The sequence below is a fragment of the Giraffa tippelskirchi genome, chromosome X (genome assembly GCF_054371585.1).
Source record: "Giraffa tippelskirchi isolate mGirTip1 chromosome X, T2T-mGirTip1v1.2.pri, whole genome shotgun sequence".
Classification (NCBI taxonomy): domain Eukaryota; kingdom Metazoa; phylum Chordata; class Mammalia; order Artiodactyla; family Giraffidae; genus Giraffa; species Giraffa tippelskirchi.
Window position 1 is genome coordinate 70,721,220 of NC_137289.1, and position 25,495 is coordinate 70,746,714.

Genomic DNA, 25,495 nt, shown 5'->3' on the forward strand with positions numbered 1-25,495 from the left:
GTGTATATGTACCACTGCTTCCTTATCCATTCGTCTGCTGATGGACATCTAGGTTGCTTCCATGTTCTGGCTATTGTAAACAGTGCTGCGATGAACACTGGGGTACACGCGTCTCTTTCAATTCTGGTTTCCTCGGTGTGCATGCCCAGCAGTTGGATTGCTGGGTCATATGGCAGTTCTATTCCCAGTTTTTTAAGGAATCTCCACACTGTTCTCCATAGTGGCTGTAGTAGTTTGCATTCTAACCAACAGTGTGAGAGGGTTCCCTTTTCTCCACACACTCTCCAGCATTTATTGCTTGGAGACTTTTGGATAGCAGCCATTCTGACTGGTGTGTAATGGTACCTCATTGTGGTTTTGATTTGCATTTCTCTAATAATGACTGATGTTGAGCATCTTTTCATGTCTTTGTTAGCCATCTGTATGTCTTCTTTGGAGAAATGTCTGTTTAGTTCTTTGGCCCATTTTTTGGTTGGGTCGTTTATTTTTCTGAAATTCAGCTGCAGGAGTTGCTTGTATATTTTTGAGATTAATTGTTTGTCTGTTGCTTCGTTTGCTATTATTTTCTCCCATTCTGAAGGCTGTCTTTTCACCTTGCTTATAGTTTCCTTTGTTGTGCAAAAGCTTTTAATTTTAATTAGGTCCCATTTGTTTATTTTTGCTTTTATTTCCAATATTCTGGGAGGTGGGTCATGGAGGATCCTTCTGTGATTTATGTCGGAGAGTGTTTTGCCTATGTTTTCCTCTAGGAGTTTTATATTTTCTGGCCTGACGTTTAGATCTTTAATCCATTTTGAGTTTATTTTTGTGTATGGTGTTAGGAAGTGTTCTAGTTTCATTCTTTTACAAGTGGTTGACCAGTTTTCCCAGCACCACTTGTTAAAGAGATTGTCTTTTCTCCATTGTATATTCTTGCCTCCTTTATCGAAGATAAGGTGTCCATAGGTACGTGGGTGTATCTCTGGGCTTTCTATTTTGTTCCATTGACCTATATTTCTATCTTTGTGCCAGTACCATACTGTCTTGATCACTGTGGCTTTGTAGTAGAGCCTGAGGTCAAGCAGGTTGATTCCTGCAGTTCCATTCCTCTTCCTCAAGATTGCTTTGGCTATTCGAGGTTTCTTATATTTCCATACAAATTGTGAGATGATTTGTTCTAGTTCTGTGAAAAATACCATTGGTAGCTTGATAGGGATTGCATTGAATCTATAGATTGCTTTGGGTAGTATACTCATTTTCACTATATTAATTCTTCCAATCCATGAACACGGTATATTTCTCCATCTGTTTGTGTCCTCTTTGATTTCTTTCAGCAGTGTTTTATAGTTTTCTATATATAAGTCTTTTGTTTCTTTAGGTAGATATATTCCTAAGTATTTTATTCTTTTTGTTGCAAGGGTGAATGGTATTGTTTCCTTAATTTCTCTTTCTGTTTTCTCATTATTGGTGTATAGGAATGCAAGGGATTTCTGTGTGTTAATTTTATATCCTGCAACTTTGCTATATTCATTGATTAGCTCTAGTAATTTTCTGGTAGAATCTTTAGGGTTTTCTATGTAGAGGATCATGTCATCTGCAAACAGTGAGAGTTTTACTTCTTTTCCTATCTATATTCTTTTTATTTCTTTTTCTGCTCTGATTGCTATGGTCAAAACTTCCAGAACTATGTTGAATAGTAGCGGTGAAAGTGGGTATCCTTGCCTTGTTCCTGACTTTAGGGGAAATGCTTTCAATTTTTCACCATTGAGGATAATGTTTGCTGTGGGTTTTTCATATATAGCTTTTATTATGTTGAGGTATGTTCCTTCTATTCCTGCTTTCTGGAGGTGTTTTTTTTTTTTATCATAAATGTATGTTGAATTTTGTCAAAGCTTTCTCTGCATCTATTGAGATAATCATATGGTTTTTATCTTTCAATTTGTTAATGTGGTGTATTACACTGATTGATTTGCGGATGTTAAAGAAAGCTTGCATTCCTGGGATAAAGCCCACTTGGTCATGATGTATGATCTTTTTAATATGATGTTGGATTCTGTTTGCTAGAATTTTATTAAGGATTTTTGCATCTATGTTCATCAGTGATATTGGCCTGAAGTTTTCTTTTTTTGTGGCATCTTTGTCTGGTTTTGGAATTAGGGTGATGGTGGCCTCATAGAATGAGTTTGGAAGTTTACCATCTTCTGAAATTTTCTGGAAGAGTTTGAGGAGGATAGGTGTTAGCTCTTCTCTAAATTTCTGGTAGAATTCTGCTGTGAAGCCGACTGGTCTTGGGCTTTTGTTTGCTGGAAGATTTCTGATTACAGTTTCGATTTCCGTGCTTGTGATGGGTCTGTTAAGATCTTCTGTTTCCTCCTGGTTCAGTTTTGGAAAGTTATACTTTTCTAAGAATTTGTCCATTTCTTCCAAGTTGTCCATTTTATTGGCATATAGCTGTTGGTAGTAGCCTCTTATGATCCTTTGTATTTCTGTGTAGTCTGTTGTGATCTCTCCATTTTCATTTCTAATTTTGTTGATCTGATTCTTCTCCCTTTGTTTCTTCTTGTAGACAGCATATATAGGGGTCTTGTTTTTGTATCCATTCAGCCACCCTTTTTCTTTTAGTTGGGGCATTGAATCCATTTACATTTAAGGTAATTATTGATAAGTATGATCCCATTGCCATTTACTTTGTTGTTTTGAGTTCGTGTTGAAACATCCTTTCTGTGTTTCCTGTTTAGAGAAGATCCTTTAGCATTTGCTGGAGAGCTGGTTTGGTGGTGCTGAATTCCCTCAGCTCTTGCTTGTCTGTAAAGCTTTTGAATTCTCCTTCATATCTGAATGAGACCCTTGCTGGGTACAGTAATCTGGGTTGTAGATTATTCTCTTTCATTACTTTAAGTATGTCCAGCCATTCCCTTCCAGCCTGAAGAGTTTCTTTTGAAAGATCAGCTGTTATCCTTATGGGGATCCCCTTGTGTGTTATTTGTTGTTTTTCCCTTGCTGCTTTTAATATTTGTTCTTTGTGTTTGATCTTTGTTAATTTGATTAATATGTGTCTTGGGGTGTTTTGCCTGGGGTTTATCCTGTTTGGGATTCTCTGGGTTTCTTGGACTTCTGTGACTATTTCCTTCCTCATTTTAGGGAAATTTTCAACTATTATCCCCTCGAGTATTTTTTCTTGGCCTTTCCTTTTATCTTCTTCTTCTGGGACTCCTATGATTCGAATGTTGGGGCGTTTCATATTGTCCCAGAAGTCCCTGAGATTTTCCTCAGTGCTTTTGATTCTTTTTTCTTTTTTCCTCTCTGTTTCGTTTATTTCCACCATTCTATCTTCTACCTCACTTATCCTATCTTCTGCCTCCGTTATCCTATCTTCTGCCTCCGTTATTCTACTGTTGGTTCCCTCCAGAGTGTCTTTTATCTCCTTTATTTCATTATTCATTATATATTGACTCCTTTTTATTTCTTCTAGGTCCTTGATAAACATTTCTTTCATCTTCTCAATCCTTGTCTCCAGGCTATTTATCTGTAACTCCATTTTGCTTTCAAGATTTTGGATCATTTTTATTATCATTATTCTAAATTATTTTTCAGATAGATTCCCTATCTCCTCCTCTTTTGTTTGGTTTGGTGGACTTTTCTCATTTTCCTTTACTTGCTGAGTATTTCTCTGCCTTTTCCTCTTGTTTAGATTGCTGTGTTAGGCGTGGCCTTTCTGTACTCTGGTAGTTGGAAGTTCCTCTTTATTGTGGAGGTTCCTCACTCTGGGTGGGGTTGGACGGGTGGCTTGTCAAGGTTTCCTGCTTGAGGGAGCTTGTGTCAGTGTTCTGGTGGGTGGGGCTGGATTTCTTCTCTCTAGAGTGCAATGGAGTGTCCAGAATTGAGTTTTGAGATGTCTATGGATTAGGTGTGCCTCTGGGCAGCCTGTATATTGATGCTCAAGGCTATGTTCCTGCTTTGCTGGAGAATTTGTGTGGTATGTCTTGATCTGGAACTTATTGGCTCTTGGGTGGAGCTTGGTTTCAGTGTATATGTGGAGGCTATTGGATGATCTCTTATTAATTAATGTTTCCTCTGGCTTTCAGTCTTATTCTTGCAGTAGCCTCAAGACTTCTCCATCCATACAGCATCAATAATAAAACTTTTAGGTTAATGGTGAAAAGAGTCTCCACAGTGAGGGATACCCAGAGAGGTTCACTGAGTTACATGGAGAGGTGAAGTGGGGGGAGGGGAGTTTGAGGTGACCAGGAGGAGAAGAGGGGGATTCAAACGTGGAGAGAGCAGTCTAGCCAGTAAGCACTTCCCTCTGTGCTCTCCACAGTCTGGAACCCTCAGAGTGGTTCACAGGGATACAAAGAGAGGGGGGAGGAAGGTAATAGAGGTGATTATGAGTAGAAAGGGAGGAATCAAGAGGGGAGAGAGAGATCTGGGCAGTATTCTGTTCCTGAAGTGTTCTCCGGTACCCAAAACACCCTCAGAGATTCACAGAATTGGGTTGAGAAGAGAAGGAGGAGGGTGGGAGATAGAGGTTCCCTGGGGGAGAAGAAAGAGCGTCAATCGGGGGAGAGAGTAATCAAGCCAGTAATCACACTCCTGAGTAAAAATGGGTACTAAAGATTGGATTCTTAAATGTACAAAATTGATATCAAATACGTAAAACAAAGATTAAAAATCTAGAGTAGAGGTTAGACTCTTATAAAACATACAATATAAAAAAAAAGAAAACAGTGTAAAAAGAAAAAACAGTAAATCAGTAAAAAAAAAAAAAAAAGAAACAGTAAAAAAAAGTAAAACAGGAAAAAACAGGAAAAAAAAAGAAAACACAAAAAGTATAAGATATATGTATGCAGTTTGCTTTAAAAATCGGGTTTGTTTTTTTTTTTTGCAAGGTAATAGTGGGTTTTGAAAATGAAAATTAAAGGTGTAATAGAGGACTTAAAGAAAAAAGAAAGAAAAAAAATTAAAAAAATGATAATAGTAAAAATATATATCCTGGACTTTCTCTGGAGCTGTTGTGAGCAGTGTGGGGTCTGTTCAGTTTCAGATAGATCCTTGTTCCTGCTTATACTTTTCAAGATCTATAGGCCCCTTTCAATGCAATCAGTGTTAACTACAGGGAATTTAATCTGTTGGCCTGTCACTTCCAACACGCTTCCCTCTCTTCATTTGGTTTCTGTTTGGAGGTCTCTTTAGTATCTAGTTTCCACCCTGCCACAAAGGGGTGGAGGTGGTCTCTTTAAGTTAGCTTGTTCAGTCGTGTTGTGGGGAGGGAGGAACACTGCAAATCTATATCACTGGCGTGTGTGTGGAGAGCTCACAGTGTCTCGGCCGCACTGGGTCCGCCCCCGCTCATGGCGTGTGTGCTTTCCCTGTCTACCCTGCTCAGGCTTCAGGTTACTCAGCTGGGGAGTGGGCCCTGAGATGCGTGCACTTCCCAGGTTTAAGCCGCTCAGGTTCAGGTTCCCGGGTACTCCACAAAGGTGCAGACTCGGTTGCGCCCACGGTTTGTGCTGTTTCTGGTCGGAGCAGCTCAGGCAGCCATGAGTTTGGCGAGCGCACTCTCTCCTGTTGGGGCAGTGCAGCTTATCACCTCCCTGGTCCCCGCCTCGGTTTACGGGCGTGCCCAGCTCCAGTGTGCTTTGTGTCAGTTCTGGGGAGCTGGTCTCTGGCTGCAACCCTCCCGGTGGCAGTCGACCCTCCGGGATCTCAGGCAGTCTTTGCTTAGAAACTGGGAGCCTGTTTGCAGATTGGTAGGGGGTGCCCTCTCTGGGGCCGAGTTTGCCCCTTTCTGGCTCTGGCAGGCCCCGCCTGCCTGCTGTGTCTGGTGGGGGATGGGGCGGTCCGCAGCCGGCTAGCTCTCCTCTGGTATCGCTCAGTCCTTTGTTCTGTGAGCGGGCCGGCAGTGCCTTAGATTTGGGCTTTTCACGGGTTAGTTCTCTCTCTCTGGCTGTCCCACAGTTTAGGTTACTATCTCACGTTAGCTCCCTCAGATTGCCCTCAGGGCGTTCGGGCCCAGTCCTTACCCTAAGCAGTGCCGCCCGCTCCTCTCCATTCAGCCCCCACTTGCTGGTGGTGGATGCGAGCGTCTGGGGTTCTTTGCTGGGAGTTGCCTTTAGGCACGTAATCTGTGGGTTTTGTTTATTTTTTCTCCCAGTTATGTTGCCCTCCGAGATTCAAAATCTTCCCCCAAACCCGCTGGTGAGAGGGTTTCCTGGTGCTTGGAAATTTCTCCTCTTTTACGACTCCCTCCCCAGGACGGGTCTCTGTCCCTAACTCTTTAGTCTCTCTGTTTATCTTTTATAATTTCTCCTACCTGCTTTCAAAGATAATGTGCTGTCTTTCTGGATGCCTGATGTCTTCTGCCAGCGTTTAGAAGTAGTTTTGTGAAGTTTGCTCAGCGTTCAGATGTTCTTTCGATAAATTTGTGGAGGAGAGAGTGGTCTCCCCGTCCTATTCCTCCGCCATCTTAGACCCTCCGGTTATCCATTTTTCGTTTTCTTGCTTTTTAAAGTAAACCCTAGGGAATTTTTTTGAATAAGCCTTTTTCTAAAATAGAAATTGTGATGTTGAAGGCTCTTGTCTCTACAAGATAGTTATAAACTAGGTCCTCCCTCCTACATTTTTCAATTATATACCTTATCTCATTCCTATCACTCTTTGAAGATTTATTCTATCATATTCTCCCAATATTGCACAGTGATGACTGGATACCTAGGAACTTTTCCACTGTTCAGTATTGTGTGTCCTAGAGGGCAGTGATACAATTCTTGAATTTAATTCTTCAATTAAAAGCTACTTTCATGATCCAGTAACTCATTTCTTCCCTGACTCAGCTTAAGGAAGTAATTTTCAACCTGGTGATTCCAAAGAGTGAGTTCTGTATATGATGTGTGCTCTTTTGCTGATAAAGTCTGTAAACTTACATAATCAAAAACCCTTTACTGCAGATGTAATTCTATCTAACTGGGAGACTAGACATCTATAGTTGACATAACAAACCAAGACCATCAACACAGCTAACAATTATGGAAACTGGACAGCAATATTTTAGAAAGAGCAGGGAAGAACTAAATTGCTCAACGTTTTTATTTGTTTCTCTGAACTCATTCTGACATTAGTTTGTGTTGCTATTTTTGCTGCTTCTCAAACTGAAACCTGTGGCCTCCAATTTCTGAAAGAAAAATCACAGTTTTGTTGCACAAGAGATTTATACAATGTATTATACAAAAAGATCAATGATCATAGTATATTTTTAGCTACTGTTTTATTGCTTTTAAGGAGACCTTGTAAAATGCATCTCCTAATCATGAAACAGAATCCACTGCTTATCAGTACAACATATGGAACACAAAATTATTTTTTAAAAATTCTTAGTAAATTTGGAGGACAGTTATAGAGAAAATCCTCACATGGTTCATTATGATTCTTTTAAGCCTCAGAAATATTAGAGACTAGATGTGGTCTTTCTGATTCCTATTATGCTCTTGAAGTAATCATCCATGCAATTAAATTTGCAATCCATTGAATAATATATTGAAATCACTTATTTTACTATTTTTAAGAAATATTCATAAGCTCCCTCAATCTTTTCCCATATTTTAAAATTATAGAGCTCCTCTAACTCTGTGTCCATGTCTGCTTCCCAGAGAACAAATTGATACCACAAGAGGTCCAAAAGAGTAGGTGATAAAGGTGACTCTCAGGGACAATGGCACTTATGACTATATTACCAATGATAGCTCTGTGTTTGGTTGTCGGTAGAGCGTGAAAAAGTGATGATAGAATGTGATAGATTAAGTTTTAAAATATTTATCAATGGTAAATTTGGAGAATTTGCAGATGGAGAAGATAACACTAGCAAATATAATGATTCAGACTTTTTAAATTTAGAGGTAAAAGTTAAATAAATCAATGATGGAATCACATTGATTCCAATTGAAATTAATGGTTGTAATTAAGCTGAGCTAATGGCCTGTAGACTGAAGTTATATTCTTCTCAAGGAAGTTTCCAGTCAATGATCAGTTGATAAAACAGCCTGGCCATTTCTGCCCCACGTAGAACTAATGGACAATCTTTGCTGCAGAGCTTTTGGTTGGGCTGACAATGGTATTAGGTCTGCATCACAATCTGATATCTGTCCAATTCTGCTTCTTCCTCTTTCCTTTATCAAATGTTACACAAAAATAAATCTTTCATATACTTGTCTCTGTATCAGCATTTCTTTCCCTCAAATCTGAATCACTATGCTATCCATGCATCTAAAAGTTTGGAAGGTAGTGTTGACTGATTTACTACTTTGGCTAATTTCATTATCTTACAAAGTGTAGAAAGCTTTCATATATTAGAGCTAGAAGAAATGAAATATGCTAGTGACTAAAATTTCTTTGATGGCTGGAAAGACAATTTCAATTTCAATTTGATGCTCTCAAATTTATAAAGCATCACGTTCATTGACAGTAAATTGATAGCCTTATCATCCTAAAAGTGTTTGAGTTGAAGTTCCAGTGCTTTGTATCTGCTTGTTCTGTGATAGTATTATAGTGTAGTCCTTTCCCATATTCCAAGTAATACAGAAAGAGTTCAACATATTGTATGAAAAGTCTTTTTTGAGTTATAAGATACTTCAATAGATAACGCTTCTTTCCTTTAGATAGAATTATAGTTTAGAAGCCTATGGCATATGTCAGTGACAGTAAGGTTGACATAAACCAGCATTTTTCAAAGTTAATTGAACTTTGAGACATTTTCACAGGATTTGGGAAGTCTAATTATTTCTTGTAATAATTTTAGGGCCTTTTTTGATGTACTAATACTTACACGAATGATACAAAACAGTGGTGGGTTAAACAGATGATACCTTAATATGAATCAAGCAAGTGGCACAAAATTGTTCTGGTAGTTCTTATATTCTTCAACATTATACACTCGCTGGAGATAATAGAAATGAATGCTTTCATTACTCAAGGAGTCCTAGATAAAACAGGAAAAATTATTAATTTCATTAAATCTTGACCCTCAAATATATGTCTCTTTTAAAAATTATTCTGCATAATGAAATGGAAAATATACATAAAGAACTTATGCTGCATGCTTAAGTATGCAACTCTTCTCATTATTTTTTTGTTTTGTTTTTGAAATATACATATTTTTTTTATTTAATTTATTTTTTATTGAAGGATAATTGCTTTACAGAATTTTGTTGTTTTCTGTCAAACCTGTACATGAATCAGTCATAGGTATACATATATCCCCTCCCTTTTGGACTTCCCTCCCACCTCCCTCCCCACCCCACCCCTCTAGGTTGATATAGTGCCCCTGTTTGAGCTTCCTGAGCCATACAGCAAATTCCTATTGACTATCTATTTTACATATGGTTATGTAAGTTTCCATGTTACTCTTTCCATACATCTCACCCTCTCCTCCCCTCCCCCATGTTTATAAGTCTATTCTCTATGTCAGTTTCTCCATTACTACCTTGTAAATAAATTATTCCATACCATTCTTCTAGATTCCATATATATGTGTTAGAATACAATATTTATCTTTCTCTTTCTGACTCACTTCACTCTGTATAGTAGGTTCTAGGTTAATCCACCTCATCAGAACTGACTCGAATATATTCCTTTTTATGGCTGAGTAATATTCCCTTGTGTATATGTAGCACAATTTCTTTATCCTTTCATATGTCAATGGACATCTATATTGCTTCCATGTTCTAGCTATTGTAAATAGTGCTGCAATGAACAATGGAATACATGTGTCTCTTTCAATTTTGGTTTCCTCGGAGTGTATGACTAGGAGTGGGATTGCTGAGTCATATGGTGGTTTTATCTCTAGTTTCTTAAGGAATCTCCGTACTGTCTTCCATAGTGGCTGTATTAATTTACATTCCCACCAACACTGCAAGAGCGTTATCTTTTCTCCACACCTTCTCCAGCATTTATTGTTTGTTGACATTTTGATGATGGCCATTTTAACTGGTGTGAGGTGATATCTCATTGTAGTTTTGATTTGCATTTCTCTAATAACAAGAGATGTTGAGCATCTTTTCATGTGTTTGTTAGTCATCTGTATGTCTTCTTTGGAGAAATGTCTGTTTAGGTCTTTTCCCCACTTTTTGATTGGGTTGGTTGTTTTTCTGATATTGAGTGGTATGAGCTGCTTGTATATTTCGGAAATTAATCCTTTGTCAGTTGTTTCATTTGCTATTATTTTCTCCTGTCTTTTCACCCTGCTTATAGTTTCCTTTGATGTTCAAAAGCTTTTAAGTTTAATCAAGTCCCACTTGTTTATCTTTGTTTTTATTTCTGTTACTCTAGGAGGTGGGTCATAGAGGATCTTGCTTTGATTTATATCATCGAGTGTTCTGCCTATGGTTTCCTCTAAGAGTTTTATAGTTTCTGGTCTTACATTTAGGTCTTTAGTCCATTTTGAGTTTATATTTCTGTATGGTGTTAGGAAGTGTTCTAATTGCATTCTTTTACACATAGCTGTCCAGTTTTCCCAGCACAATTTATTGAAGAGGCTGTCTTTGTCCCATTGTATATTTTTGCCTCCTTTGCAAAAAAATAAGTCACCCATACGTTCATGGGTGTATTTCTGAGCATTCCATCTTGTTCCATTGGTCTATATTTCTGTTTTTGTGCCAGTACCATACTGTTTTGATGACTGTAGCTTTGTAGTATAATCTGAAGTCAGGAATGCTGATTCTTCCAGCTCCATTCTTTTCTCTCAAGACTGCTTTGGCTATTCGGGGTCTTTTGTGTTTTCATATGAACTGTGCTTTTTTTTTCCTTTGGTTCTCATTCTCTGAAAATTGTCACTGGTAATTTGATAGGGATCACACTGAATCTGTAGATTGTGTTTGGTAGTATAGTCATTTTCACAATGTTGATTTTTCCTACCCAGGAACATGGAATATCATTCCGTCTGTTTATGTCATCTTTGATTTTTTTTTTTCATTAGTGTCATAATTTTCTGTGTACAGTTCTTTTGTGTCCTCAGGTAAGTTTATTCCTAGATATTTAATTCTTTTTGTTGCAATGGTGAATTGGATTGATTCCTTAATTCTTCTTTCTGATTTTTCATTGTTAGTGTATAGAAATCCAAGTAATTTCTGTGTATTGATTTCGTATACTGGAAATATATGTATGATTTTTAATTAAAAAAATGTTGTTTATGTAACATCTAATGGATTCTTATTGTTATTTTTAAATTTATCTTTTCATTCCTAATATGATAAATCATGATATCAACATATCTAAGAATTGCTTAATAAATTATCTTTTTTTCTCCATATTTATAATTTCTAGCTCAAAGAAAATTGTATACTCCTAGGGAAACACATAATAATAATAATAATAAAATATAGAGTTGTAAAGTTAAAAAAGTTTCTAGAAAATATAATGATTATAATTTTGAGGTCCACTTAGGTACAGGATAAGTTAAGAGAGGTTAATTTATATATGTAGATTCTGTCTTGAATATTTGCATTAATTAACTACACTGTAAACTAGTTTAGCATTTAATATTGTTCCCTTCCTTCACACAGAAGTATAAAAAGAGTTATCACTAAACGAGGTAACTATTCTCCAAGCAAAATATTAAACACTGAAATACTGATATAACTTAGGCTTGCTATTAAAGGAACTTGTTATTTTATCTTTAATGTTAACTTTATTAAGATCTACATGTGTTTGTTTGTTTTACTGGCTTCAGTATCTTTCTTTTTGCTTACAATTTGTTCACATTTATTTAATATGGAAACATATAATTAATTTATATTCCAATGAAAGATTTCTTATTCTCTCACATATACAGCTGAAACACATTCTCTGATTCAATTCAGTTTGAATTTTTGAAAAGATTATAAAGTATTGTTTGTCTTTGAAATTTTCCAAAAAGCCATCATCTTATTGAAAGCAATTGATTTGGGGTTAAGAACATAAACTGCTGTTAATGTCCATCTCACCTTCACAACAAAGGTTGTAAATATAAATAAATCATTGTAATGTGTTGACTTGAACACTCTTAAGCTGTTAAAATATCATAAGCACATTTTATTCATTATTCAGAGTTTAAATTGAACACAATTACAACCCAACAAAACAAGATTAAAGATTAGTGGTTGTGTCAATAACCCTTGTACCACTTATGATCAAAATTCAGCTGTACTATGAAATCAGAGTGATAACAACTTATAACATTTGAGCATTTTATATAACCAAGGATTTTTCTTTTTGCTACAAAAAAATCATTTAGCAGGAGCCATTGATGGATCTCTAGTACTCCACAAGCCATGTTACGGCTTAATTCAGAAATCAGGGAAAGTATATATGGAAAACCTTCACTTGAGAAATAATCAAAAGCTTGCCAAGGGGAATCCTGGTCCAGTAACTAGAAAATATATACAATAATAATGATTATACCAATGATCTCTACTACTTGAATAATACATTTCATCAAGAGCTTGAGCAATTGATATTCTAGTAGGTCCATTCAGCAATAAACACACATATTGTGTAAAGCAGGAAGTAAGGGGGAAAGTTAGGGACACAGAGAAGAAAAGATAAACAAAAACGAATGAAAGAGTGAATATATTCATACTCTCTGGACATAAGGTTTTAAATGAATTTAATGCAAAAGTACCACTAAATGATTATTGATACGTGGGCAAGGGTTCCTGGAAATATGCTACTGCTACTATAGCATTTTATTTCCCAAATTCATAATCTACAAATGAAATACAGACTTTCCCCCTAAATGTTTCACTTGAAAACCACCTGATATTTTAGGTACAAGACTGCATGGGGATATTTTCAAATACCTCAAAAGTCTTAATGATTATTTGTAAAATCCCCTCAGAATGGTATTTCAAATCCTGATGGTTTGAGATTATGAGTGTCTGAATATAGTGCTATGTATATTTAGAGTAGCTTTCTTTAAGACTACTTTCTTTAATGGAAACAGTTTTATGGAAGAGTTTGAAAAGGATTGGAATTAATAATTTTCTGAATGTTTCATTGAATTCACTAGCAAAACCACTGCCTCCTTGGTATTTACTTTTTGGGAGTCTTGTGGTTACTGATACAATGTCCTTACTAAATACAGCTTTGTTCAGACTTTCTATTTCTTCATAGTTCACTCTTCATAGTTTCATGCTTCTAGAAATTTATCCATTTATTCTAAGCTATTCACTTTTTTTGCCATGTAACTGTTTATACTCTCTCTTTTTTTTAATAAATTTATTTATTTTAGTTGGGGGCTAATTACTTTACAATATTGTAGTGGTTTTTTCCATACATTGACATGAATCTGCCATGGGTTTACATGTGTTCCCCTTCCTGAAACCCCTCCCACCTCCTTCCCCATCCCATCCCTCTGGGTCATCCCATTGCCCCAGCCCTGAGCATTTGTCTCATGGATCGAACCTGGAATGGTGTTCTGTTTCACATATGATAATATACATGTTTCATTGCTATTCTCCCAGAACGTCCCACCCTCACCTCCTCCCTCAGAGTCCATAAGACTGTTCCATGCATCTGTGTCTCTTATTCTGTCTCGCATATAGGGTTATCATTACCATCTTTCAAATTCCATATATATGCATTAGTATACTGTATTGGTGTTTTTCTTTCCGGCTTACTTCACTCTGTATTATGGGCTCCAGTTTCATCCATCTCCATAGAACTTTTTCAAATGCATTCTTTTTAATGGCTGAGTAATATTCCATTGTGTATATGTACCACTGCTTCCTTATCCATTCATCTGCTGATGGACATCTAGGTTGCTTCCATGTTCTGGCTATTGTAAACAGTGCTGCGATGAACATTGGGGTACACGCGTCTCTTTCAATCCTGGTTTCCTCTGTGTGTATGTCCAGTAGTGGGATTGCTGGGTCATATGGCAGTTCTATTTCCAGTTTTTTAAGGAATCTCCACACTGTTCTCCATAGTGGCTGTACTAGTTTGCATTCCCACCAACAGTGTGAGAGGGTTCCCTTTTCTCCACACCCTCTCCAGCATTTATTGCTTGTAGACTTTTGGATAGCAGCCATTCTGACTGGTGTGAAATGGTACCTCATTGTGGTTTTGATTTGCATTTCTCTAATAATGAGTGATGTTGAGCATCTTTTCATGTGTTTGTTAGCCATCTGTATGTCTTCTTCGGAGAAATGTCTGTTTAGTTCTTTGGCGCATTTTTGATTGGGTCGTTTACTTTTCTGGAATTCAGCTGCAGGCGTTGCTTGTATATTTTTGAGATTAATTGCTTGTCTGTTGCTTCGTTTGCTATTATTTACTCCCATTCTGAAAGCTGTCTTTTCACCTTGCTTATAGTTTCCTAACAAAGGAATGAACAAGTGCAAACAACAAAGGAACAACAACAAGTGCAGAAGCTTTTAATTTTAATTAGGTCCCATTTGTTTATTTTTGCTTTTATTTCCAATATTCTGGGAGGTGGGTCATGGAGGATCCTGCTGTGATTTATGTTGGAGAGTGTTTTGCCTATGTTTTCCTCTAGGAGTTTTATAGTTTCTGGTCTGACGTTTAGATCTTTAATCCATTTTGAGTTTATTTTTGTGTATGGTGTTAGAAAGTGTTGTAATTTCATTCTTTTACAAGTGGTTGACCAGTTTTCCCAGCACCACTTGTTAAAGAGATTGTCTTTTCTCCATTGTATATTCTTGCCTCCTTTGTCGAAGATAAGGTGTCCATAGGTTCATGGATTTATCGCTGGGCTTTCTATTTTGTTCCATTGATCTATATTTCTATCTTTGTGCCAGTACCATACTGTCTTGATGACTGTGGCTTTGTAGTAGAGCCTGAAGTCAGGCAGGTTGATTCCTCCAGTTCCATTCTTCTTTCTCAAGATTGCTTTGGCTATTCGAGGTTTCTTACATTTCCATACAAATTGCGAAATCATTTGTTCTAGTTCTGTGAAAAATACCATTGGTAGCTTGATAGGGATTGCATTGAATCTATAGATTGCTTTGGGTAGTATACTCATTTTCACTATATTAATTCTTCCAATCCATGAACACAGTATATTTCTCAATGTAATACACCATATTAACAAATTGAAAGATAAAAACCATATGATTATCTCAATAGATGCACAAAAACCCTTTAACAAAATTCAACATCCATTTATGATAAAAACCCTCCAGAAAGCATGAATAGAAGGAATATACCTCAACATAATAAAAGCTATATATGAAAAACCCACAGCAAACATTATCATCAATGGTGAAAAATTGAAAGCATTTCCCCTAAAGTCAGGAACGAGGCAAGGATGCCCACTTTCACCACTACGGTTCAACATAGTTTTGGAAGTTTTGGCCACTGCAATAGAGCTGAAAAAGAAATAAAAGGAATTCAGATAGGAAAAGAAGAAGTAAAACTCTCACTGTTTGCAGATGACATGATCCTCTACATAGAAAACCCTAAAGATTCTACCAGAAAATTACTAGAACTAATCAATCAATATAGTAAAGTTGCAGGATATAAAATTAAAACACAGAAATCCCTTGCATTCCTATACACCAATAATGAGAAAACAGAAAGAGAAAGTAAGGAAACAATACCATTCACCATTGCAACAAAAAGAATAAAATACTTAGGAATATATCTACCTAAAGAAACAAAAGACTTACATATATAAAACTATAAAACACTGATGAAAGAAATCAAAGAGGAAACAAACAGCTGTTTACACTCTCTCAAGGTTTTTATGCAGAGTTCCAAAGAATAGCAAGGAGAAATAAAGCCTTCCTCAGTGATCAATGCAAAGAAATAGAGGAAAACAACAGATTGGGAAAGACTAGAGATCTCTTCAAGAAAATTAGAGATACCAAGGGAAGATTTCATGCAAAGATAGCCTCGATAAAGGACAGAAATGGTATGGATCTAACAGAAGCAGAAGATATTAAGAAGAGGTGGCAAGAATACACAGAAGAACTTTTCAAAAATATCTTCATGACCCAGATAATCACGATGGTGTGATCACTCATCCAGAGCCAGACATCCTGGAATGTGAAGTCAAGTGGGCCTTAGGAAGCATCACTATGAACAAAGCTAGTGGAGGTGATGGAATTCCAGTTGAGCTATTTCAAATCCTGAAAGTTGATGCTGTGAAAGTGCTGCACTCAATATGCCAGCAAATCTGGAAAACTCAGCAGTGGCCGCAGGACTGGAAAAGTTCAGTTTGCGTTCCACTCCCAAAGAAAGGCAATGCCAAAGAATGCTCAAACTACTGCACAATTGCACTCATCTCACATGCTAGTAAAGTAACGCTCAAAATTCTCCAAGCCAGGCTTCAGCAATACGTGAACCGTGAACTTCCAGATGTTCAAGCTGGTTTTAGAAAAGGCAGAGGAACCAGAGGTCAAATTGCCAATATCCACTGGATCATCAAAAAAGCAAGAGAGTTCCAGAAAAACATCTATTTCTGCTTTATTGACTATGCCAAAGCCTTTGACTGTGTGGATCACAATAAACTGTGGACAATTCTGAAAGAGATGGGAATACCAGACCATCTGACCTGTCTCTTGGGAAACCTGTATGCAGGTCAGGAAGCAACAGTGAGAACTTGACATGGAACAACAGACTGGTTCCAAATAGGAAAAGGAGTACGTCAAGGCTGTATATTGTCACCCTGCTTATTTAACTTATATGCAGAGTACCTCATGAGAAACGCTGGGCTGGAAGAAACACAAGCTCGAATCAAGATTGCTGGGAGAAATATCAATAACTTCAGATATGCAGATGACACCACCCTTATGGCAGAAAGCGAAGAAGAACTAAAGAGCCTCTTGATGAAAGTGAAAGAGGAGAGTGAAAACGTTGGCTTAAAGCTCAACATTCAGAAAGCTAAATCATGGCATCTGGCCCCATCACTTCATGGGAAATAGATGGGGAAACAGTGGAAACAGTGTCAGACTTTTTTTGGGGGGGGCTCCAAAATCACTGCTGATGGTGATTGCAGCCATGAAATTAAAAGACGCTGACTCCATGGAAGGAAGGTTATGGCCAATCTAGATAGCATATTTAAAAGCAGAGACATTACTTTGCCAACAAAAGTCCGTCTAGTCAAGGCTATGGTTTTCCCAGTGGTCATGTATGGATGTTAGAGTTGGACGGTGAAGAAAGCTGAGCACCGCAGAATCGATGCTTTTGAACTGTGGTGTTGGAGAAGACTCTTGAGAGTCCCTTGGACTGCAAGGAGATCCAATCAATCCATCCTAAAGGAGATCGATCCTGGGTGTTCATTGGAAGGACTGATGTTGAAGCTGAAACTCCAATACTTTGGCCACCTCATGCGAAGAGTTGACTCATTGGAAAAGTCCCTAATGCTGGGAAGGATTGGGAGCAGGAGGAAAAGGGGACAACAGAGGATGAGATGGTTGGATGGTATCACTGACTCGATGGACATGGGTTTGGGTAGACTCCGGGAGTTGGTGATGGACAGAGAGGCCTGCCGTGCTGCAATTCATGGGGTCGCAAAGAGTCGCACACGACTGAGTGACTGAACTGAACTGTACTGAACTGAAGATTTTTATTTTTGTGCATCAACTACAGTGTTTCTTCTTTAATTTATTATTTTATTTTAGTTTTCTGTCTTTTTCCTTAGTCTAGTAAAACTTTTTAGAATTTTATTTTTATTTAAAAAATTAGGTTTATTTTTTCAACTTTTTTTTAATTCCTTCTTTCTGCTGCAAGCTTTATTATTTTATTTCACTTAATACCATTAGGTTTACTGTTTACTTCATTTTCAGTTTCTCTGAGGTACAAATTTAAGTTGATAATTTTAGATGTCTTTCCTTGTTAATGCAAAAGTTCCTAGCTATAAGCTTCCTTCTTAGTGGTGTATTTGCTGGATCCCATTAATTTCAGTATGTTATGTTTTCAATTTTTTTTTCTTCAGATATTTTCTAATTTCTCTTTTGATTTATCTTGTGACTCATTGCTGTTCAGATATATGTTGTTGAGCTTACACATATTTATGAATTTTTCTGTTTTCTTCTTGTTATTGATCTTTAGTTCCATGCCATTACAAAAGGAAAATATATTTGGTAAGATTACAATCTTTTTAAATTTCCTAGGACTTCTTTGTTACTTAACATATGATTTACCTTGGAGAATGTTCTATCTGCTCTTGAGAAGAATGTATATTTTATTTATTGGGTTTAAATTCTGTTCATATCAATTAGGTCCATTTTTCTATGGTGTTATTCCATTCCCTTTGCTGATTTTCTCTCTGATTTGTCAATCCATTACTGAAATTGGAGTATTAAAGTCTTATTGCTATTTTATTAATGCTCTTTACTTCCTCCAGTTCTGTTAATGTTTGCTTTATATATTTAGTTGTTCTGATGTTGAGGGTATACATATAAAATAAATTACATATTATAGTTATATATGTTATATATATTATAATTGTATATGCTGTCTTTAGTCACTCAGTCGTGTCCAACAGTTTGTGACTTCATGGACTAAAGCCAGCCAGGCTCCTCTGTCCATGGGGATTCTCCAGGCAATGATACCTAAGTGGGTTTCCATGCCCTCCTCCAGGGGATCTTCCCAACCGAGGGACTGAACCCAGGTCTCCTGCATTGCAGGCCGATTCTTTACCAATTGAGCCACTAGGGAAGCCCAAGAGTACTTCAGTGGGTAGCCTATCCCTTCTCTGGGGTATATTCCTGACTCAGGAATCGAACCAGGGACTTCTGCATTGCAGGCGGATTCTTTACCAACTGAGCCATCAGGGAAGTCCTAACTTACCATATGACACAACAATTACATTTGGGGGCACGCATCCCAGAGAAATAAGAACTTTTTTCAAAGAGAAATTTTGACACAATTGTTTATGGAAACTTTATTCATAACTGTCAAACATGGGAAAATATCCAAATGTCATTCAATTGGTGAATGGATGCACACAGTGCTGTACATCCATACCATGCTATGCTATACAGCAATAAAAATGAATGAATTATTGATACATGAAACAACTTGATTGAACCTCTGAAGAATTAGGTTGAATGATAAAAGATCAATCTCTGAAAGATATGTAGTATACAATTTCACTTGTGTAGTATTCCTTAAATAAAACATCACAAGAAATGTTATATAATTATGTATAACATTATATATATATATATATATATATGTATGTATAATTGTTATATCTTCCTAGTGGACTGACCCTTATGTCATAGTGAAATGTCTTATTTGACTCTTGTGATGGTTTTTGACCTAAAGTCTATTTTGTTTGTTGAAGTATAGCCAACTCTATTCTCTTTTGCATGGAATATTTCTTTCCATCCCTTTGCTTTCAGCCTCAAGTGAGTATCTTATAGACACCATGTAGTGTTTTTTTTTTTTTAATGCATTCATATCTTCTGTGTATTTCACTTGGGATAGAGAGATTAACCCATTTACGTGGCAAGAAATTATTAATAAGGAAGAATTTACTATTGCCATTTTGCTCAGTTTCCTATTTGTTTTATAGTTCTTTTGCCTTTCTTTTTCTCTCTTTTTATTTGCAGTTTGTATTAATATGTTTTATTTTTCCCATTCTCCTTTTCATTTTTGTAAGATGTGAATATTTTATTTGTGGTTACCATAGGCATTACATAAACATCCTACAGTTATAACAATATTTTTGAGGATAATAACAAGTTAACTTCAGTTATATACAAAAACTTTACGCTTTCATTTATCTCTCTGATATTAGATGTCATCTGTGTCATAGATTACACCTGCTTTTACTTGCATTAGCATATTTTAATAATTTTCTTTCTTAACTTTTACACTATAATTAAAAGTGATTTATTCAATCCACTACAATAATGCAACATTTTATATTTTTATGTATTTACTTGTAACAATGAATCTTATGCTTCCATATGTTATCATATTGTTGTTTAGCATCCTTCCATTTCAAGTTGAAAACTTCCTTTAATATTCCTTGTAATTCAGGACTAGCAGTGATGAACTACATCACTTTTCATTTGATTGAGAGTGTCTTTATGTTTTCTTCATTTTTAAAGGCAGTTTTACCAGGTGTAGTATTCGTGATTGGTGGTGTATATGCATATATATATATATTCCTTTTAGTACTTTGAATATATCATCCTACCCTTTGCTAGCATGCAAGACTTCTGCTGAGAATTTTATGGGATCTTTCTTGTATGTAGCCCCGAGGGTACTAGGTCATATTTGGTCATGTCAACTCAGAGAAAGTTGAGTTAGAAACCAGAGCTTCAGGTAGCATCCAGACGTTGGGATGCTAGATATGTAGTCCAATCCTTCACTCCTCAGGTAAAGGGTTGTTGTTGGGATTCCTTCCTTATTTTATGGCACTGAACTAGGCATAGTGATAACGGCAAAATGTGTTTCAGCTTTCACATTTGGATAATTTCACATTTATTAAGGGCACAGGATCCTCTCAATCAGTTTCTGCATTTTTCACAAAAGGAACTGATCTCTGTGTTACTGTTGAATCAGTGTCTTCATGGGGAAATAAGAATTCAGAATATATTATCTTTATACCCAAAATATATCCACTGCAAAATATATCCAAAGTATATCCACTCCCTTCAAACTCCTTCTAACATAGCAAACCTAGTTATATTAAAATTGTGATTACCTTAAGAACAAAAGATTTTTCCAAGTGATTAAATTTCTTATAGTTAAATTAAATAAATAAAATTTATGTTTGTTTACTGGTACTTTTATGCTTAATAGCAATCTAATTGGGATGCATAATTAAAGAGAAATATGCCAGATACAATGTAGGCAATCATTCCACTTCAAAAGAAATAGTAAGCTGAGTTGTTTATTTTTGTAAAACTTGATGGTGAAGCTTTCTATAGCTATGACTTTTATCACTGATTAGTTTTCCATCTTGTCAAAGCTATGGTTTTTCCAGTAGTCATGTATCGATGTGAGAGTTGGACTATGAAGAAAGCTAACACATGTAAACCCATGGCTGATTCATGTCAATGTATGGCAAAAACCACTACAATATTGTAATTAGCCCCCAACTAAAATAAATAAATTTATTAAAAAAAAAAAGAAAGCTGAGTGCCAAAGAATTGATGCTTTAGAACTGTGGTGTTGGAGAAGACTCTTGAGAGTCCCTTGGATAGCAAGGAGATCCAATCAGTCAATCCTAAAGGAAATCGGTCCTGAATATTCATTGGAAGGACTGATGCTGAAGCTGAAACTTCAATATTTTAGCCACCTGATGCGAAGAACTGACTCATTGGAAAAGATCCTGATGCTGGGAAAGATTGAAGGCGGGAGGAGAAGGGGACGGAAAAGGTTGAGATGGTTGGATGGCATCACGGCTCAATGGACATGAGTTTGAGTAAGCTCCGGGAGTTGGTGAATTACAGGGAAGCCTGATGTGCTGCAGTCCATGGAGTCTCAAAGAGTTGGACACGACTGAGTGACTGAACTGAACTGAGTTTTCTATGCATTCACCTGGAACTAGCACAGAGAAAACAGATGTAATCAATAAAGATATCTTTTGTGGTCTTCTCTAAAAGTTAGAGAAGATATTTGAGTCAGGTATTTTAAAAATTCCTACTATTAAACAATTTGTGTCATTTTTTGATTGAATAGAATCTTTCTTTCCTTTACTACTTTTAAAGATTATTCAATATTTTTTTTCAATTTTCAGCATGGGATCTATATTAAACCTACAAATGGAAGTTGTTTGTAACTTGTAATTCAAAGGGAATGTAAGATGAAAAGCATGTGATTGCAAAAAAACATATCGTATACACTTTGATGGGGAAGACAATGTAAATATCCAGTAAAGGTAAAAGTAGCATTATTTAAATCAACAATTCTCAATCATTTCTCCAACATACTATGGGTAACATTTAACACATTTTTCTCCTTTTATATACTTTGTTTTTCTTTAATTATATATGGCAAACATATCAAATAGAATACTGGACTAGGTGGTAAAAGGCCTGCTAGGTTCTAATCTCCTCTCTACCAGTTAATAGTTGTCTCTTTAATCATTCTGAATCTCTATGCCTTTATTACTAAAGAAGGTATAGAAATTGTTTCTGAGACTCAAATGGAATAGTATATTAAAATAACTGAAGAAAATAATATTTTCATATATGTGTGTGTATGTTAAGTTGCTTTAGTTGTGTCCAACTCTTTGCCACCCTATGGATAGTATCCCACCACGCTCCTCTGTCCATGGGATTCTCCAGGCAAGAATACTGGAGTGGTTGCCATGTCCTCCTCCACAGGATATTCCTGACCCAAGGATCAATCCCATGTTTCCTGCATCTCCTGCAGTGCAAGCAGATTCTTTACCACTGAGCCATCAGGGATTCCCATTTACATATATAGTAGTACTAAAATAAAATGTAAAGAAGTTTCTGGAGATAGAACCAACCTACTTAGGGAATCTTAACTTTTCATATTATGGAGTCTTCTATTTGAAATCAAAGATTCTGATAAGACAAATTCACTTACTTTCATTCATTTATCATTTATGCTTCATTTATCAAAGTGATAAGGAAGAGATGGTTGGATGGCATCACTGACTCAGTGGACATGAGTTTGAGTAAGCTCCAGGAGTTGGTGATGTACAGGGACACCTGGAGTGCTGGAGTCCATGGGGTCACACAGGGTTGGACACGACTGAGTGATTGAACTGAACGAAGGAAGAGATAAAAAACAATGTAGACAAAATCTCCACATGCCTGTGCATGACATATTGTAAGTAATCCAAGATATCTGTCAGATAAATGAACATAATTTCTATTAGAGATCATTCATTAATTCAACAAATAGTAATTGAACATTTATTTTGTTTCAGTATTGTGTCACGTGCTGGTAATACAAAGGTGACAAATGCAGACCTGATCTTTTACTCAATGGAGCTTACAGAGGTGATGATAAGACATTACTAAAATAATGATTTAAATAGATATAAAATTATAAGTGTGACAAATGTGAAACGAAGGGACATAGTGCAACAACAACCTAAAATAGGAGGATAAAATGTAACTGAGGGATTCAAAGAAGCCTTTTATAACAAATACTTGAACTGAGATTTGATAGATGAGTACCGATTTGGTAAAAAGAAGGAGATGCATTCCAGGCTATGGGAACAACATGTGAAATGGTGAAGGAGTCAAGCAGAACATGACAACATTATCCCTGAAACAAGACTGTAGCAGTGTAAGGTCTTTACACTAAAAACAATAGTGAATCATTAAAGAGTTTTAAGCAGAAAAAAATATGCTATTAAACCACAGTTTTGAAAATATGAATTAGATATAGTTTGAAGAATTGATTACAGAGTCCCTGGGTAGATGAGGACAGACTATTAGAAAATTATAAAAGTAGTCTCAGTAAGAAATGGAGAAGGCAATGGCACCCCACTCCAGTACTCTTGCCTGGAAAATCCCATGGACGGAGAAGCCTCGTAGGCTACAGTCCATGGGGTCGCTAAGAGTCGAACACGACTGAGCAACTTCACTTCCACTTTTCCCTTTCATGCACTGGAGAAGGAAATGGCAACCCACTCCAGTATTCTTGCCTGGAGAATCCCGGGGACGGGGGAGCCTGCTGGGCTGCTGTCTATGGGGTCACACAGAGTCGGACACGACTGAAGTGATGCAGCAGCAGCAGCAGTAAGAAATGATGCTAGCTTAGACCAATGAGTTTTTGGTGGAAAATAGAAATAGGTTTGAATATAGTTTGTAAGTAAATGCTTCAAGAGACAGGTATATAGACACTATGTGTAAACAGACAGTGGGTGAGAAGTTGTTATATAATACAGGGAACCCAGCCAGGCATTCTTTGATAATCTAGAGGTGTGGAATGGGGAGGGGGAGGGAGGCTCAAGAGAGAGAGGATAGACGTATAGTTATGGCTGATTTGCATTGTTGTACATCAGAAACCATCACAACATCATAAGACAATTTTCCTCCCATTAAAAATAAATTTTTAAAAAAGAAAAAAAGTTGGTAACAAATTTGCTGAGAGGTAAGAAAGAAGAAGATGGTAGAGACAGTCTGGTTTATGCAACTTAATGATGCCATTGTCATCTGTTGACACAAGGAAAACCGGATGAAAATCATATTTGAGGGCAAAAATATTATGAGCAATGTTTTGATTATGCTGAGTTTGAGCAGTGCTGTTGATGTTTTGATGGCTCAGACGGTAAAGAATCTGCCTTCAATTCAAGAGACCCAGGTTAGATCCCTGGGTCTGGAAGATCCCCTGGAGAAGGGAATGGCAACCCACTTTAGCATTCTTGCCTGGAGAATTCCATGGAAAGAAGAACCTGGTAGACTACCGTCCACGGGGTTGCAAAGAGTCAGACACGACTGAGAGATTGACATTTTTACTTTAACTTTTGATATTTAAGATGAGTCGAAAAATTGTAAGTAGAATGTAAATTTTTGGAAATCACATGACTAATCTATTTTAAAGGTATAAATTTGCCAGTCATATGCATAAAGACCATAAATATTAGAAATATTACCTAAGGAGTGTGTATAGGATGACAGAGTACCTGGCACTGAAGTTTGAAAAAGTTTAGCATCTAATGACTAGTTAGACAAGGATGATTCTGCTGTTGTTGTTCAGTTGCTAAGTCATGTCTGACTCTTTATGACCCCAAGGGCTGCAGGACGAGAGACTTTCCTGGCTTCCCATCATGACTCAGCTAAGAAGATGCTTCCCATCATGACTCAGCTAAGAAGATGAAAAAAAAATTAGAGCATTCAAACTAGATAAGCAGGGAAAGCATATTTTCTTGGAATCCAGTGAAAGACAGTGTTTTAAGAGGTAGGGCTTGATTAACAATACTGAATAATACTCAGAATCAAGTAAGGAGAGGCTAGGTCAATAAAAGTGGCAGTCACAGCAAACAGAACAATGGAAGAGGACAACATGAGGTAAGTATTAATACAAAAATAATTTCAGTCCCATGCTCAGTTTTATATATCTAATAGGAGATTAAGTGTTATGAGTTCATATAAGAGAAATTTATTTCTATCTGGAAGGAATTAGTTTAGGCATCATGGAAGAGTTAGCATTTGATTTAGGCTAAAAATGATAGGTAATTGAATATAAAGATGGTATAAAAATGACTTTGCAAAAAAAAAGTAATAAATGTCAAATAAACAATCTAGGGAACATATATTTCTGTGTGAGTAGAACACAGACAATGTTCAGAGTAGTCATGAGATTTACATTTAGAAGAGGATTGATTGAGGGCATAATGTGGATGACCTTGATTAACAGGCTACAGAGTTTAAATTTCATTTGGTAGTTTCTGCAGAACCATTTCAAGTTTTTGGAACACAGAGACACTGGGCTTAAAAGAAGAGAACCTAGAAGTAGAAAAAGCAGTTGGAGAGTATTTTCTGATTCATGGGAGATGAATGTAGGGTCTGAACCAGAATAGTGACAATGGAAATGGTGAGGAGAAAATTGATGCAGAGGGTCTGAAAAAGGAGAACAAAAA